The following is a 2,314-nucleotide window of genomic DNA, read 5'->3' on the forward strand; positions in this document are numbered from 1 at the left end:
CATTGTATATAGCTCATGTTGTGTATGTTCCGCATATTGTGTATTTTGTACGATTTGCAAGCAGTTCCCAAGCATCGAGTAGGGGAAAAATGATAATAAACATATTTTTTGTGTGTTCTAGAATCTTACTTTGTGTGAACTTTTTTTTGTTCGTCTTGGATTGCAAAAGAAAAAAAACAACAACAAATTATACTCTGAGTTACAACAATTGTTGCGACATAAATTTTCGCCCCGTCAAAAATTGTTGTCTGGCGACAATTTATGATGAGGGCTGACGGCAAAAATTGTCGCCCGCTCTCAAAGCACATTAACTGTATTCTTGCTGGGTAATATCATTCTTGACACTGTCATTAAATACCAAAACATAACTTATATGGCTACATCCATACAAACAAGCCATGTAAAAAGTCACGATGAGGTTTTAAGGAAGTGTGTACAGTGTATGTGCGCGCGCACATGATAATTGAATATCCGTGTGTGTGTGTGTGTGTGTGTGTGTGTTATTGTATATTATGGAAGAATGTGTTTATTACGTGTTTTGGCTGCGCGTGGGGAGGGGTAAGCTGTTGCTGGCATAAACGTTATATTGAGTTTACCAGCAGCTTTGAGTTGATAAGTTTGTTTGACGGATTTGTATTTGAATTCGGAGTGGTGCTTGCGTGCGAGCGGATGCTGTTTTTATGCATACGGTCTATTATGTCTTACGTATCAACATTGGGATGTCGTTTCATCAGAAAGTAAGGTGGTATCGGTTCGGGTGTGTGTGTGTGGTAGTGTGTATGTCTGTGTGTGTGGGTTGGTGAAAGTGGGTGTGGGATGATTTAGGTTTTGGTTAATTGGGGGTTGGTGGGATGGGGATTAGATTTGAAGAAGGATAATTATAAATGCATGGTATGACAGATATTGGTAGGATTTAATATTTATGATAGATGTAGATTTGAAGAGTTTGTTTGCAAAAACCGATACTAAAGTCCATATTTGCCAAATGGAGATATTTACGATTAAAGGTCAAGAAAAATAAAGAGAAAAATAAGAAAATATTTGCTTCTTTTGACCATTACTTCGAAAATATACCTTTATTATGTAGGGACCAATATGTCATTTAAAAGGTATTATTTTGTACTTTATGACCGAGACCGTACTTCAAAATCTTCAAAAATGGACTTATCGGTTTTTTCGAACAAACTCTTCATTTGTTTCGGTTGGGAGGAGAAGAGTTGGTCAAGTTTCTTCATGAATGATTTCATTCTAAATTTGGATAATGTATTTGTTTTTTGTTTGCTTGTTTTTATGTATATGCCCTTGTAGCGAGAAGGAGTTACATGCTCCAATATAAGGGATATAGGTTTGATACATGTCAAAACTTTATCGCGAAGAAATTGTTAGTAGAATTGATTCATAATCGAGTTATCTATGTTGATGTTGAAGTGAGATTATTTGTATTATAAATTGACAAATGGATTTGTTTGTGTTTTGAATTGCATTTTGACCGTTCTTGTTCACGTTGCACCCAGAATGGGTTGATTTATGAATGATATGAATGAAATCCATAAATATCAATAAAAAGTGTTAAGGTGGTTTATATGTATTAAGAGGATTTGTTTCAGTGTTTGTTGGTGTTTGCTTTAAGAATAATTGTATAATAGGATTTTTGTTAAGAATTGTTAAATGAAGAGCTTACTTCATAAAGGCACTAAATCCATCATTTTCAATGGATTAGAGCCTTTTGGTTGCAAGCTCTTCAAATATACAAAATGTCAACAACACTTACAATGAAAATGTTTCCAGACTCAACCGTCTACAGTTATGGTTTATTGAGACAAGTTGTGATATCTACTTATATTTTAGACTATATTGTGGTTTTTTTTTTTTTTTTACTTAGTAGGATGTTTTGTGACACAACTGACATACTATTATTATAATTAGTTGTGATATCTTGAACATTTTTTAAATCACTGCTCCCAAAGGTAAACGGAACCTTTAAGTAATCCTATTAGATGGCAGTTTCTACTTTTATGAGTAGGCCTATGTTGTAGTAATAGAGCCAACGGCAAATAAAACCTAATATTCACTGACCTTTTATGGCAAGGAGGTAGACCTACTAGGAGAGTGCCTTCTTGGTCCTGGGGATTCCCCGCTGAGGTCATCATGGTGAAACGCGCGCGTTCCTGTCATCTGGGTAATTCTTGTGCGACGCGGCGTTTCATCCTGAGTGTGCAAAGGCGTGGCTGCGCCTGGCTCTATGTTCATATCAGGTTCACTTTTCATTTGTATTCACAATAATCGCCACCTGGTTTTGACTGCTGAGATTGTA

Source organism: Diadema setosum, chromosome 16, assembly GCF_964275005.1.
Source record: "Diadema setosum chromosome 16, eeDiaSeto1, whole genome shotgun sequence".
Taxonomy (NCBI): Eukaryota; Metazoa; Echinodermata; class Echinoidea; order Diadematoida; family Diadematidae; genus Diadema; species Diadema setosum.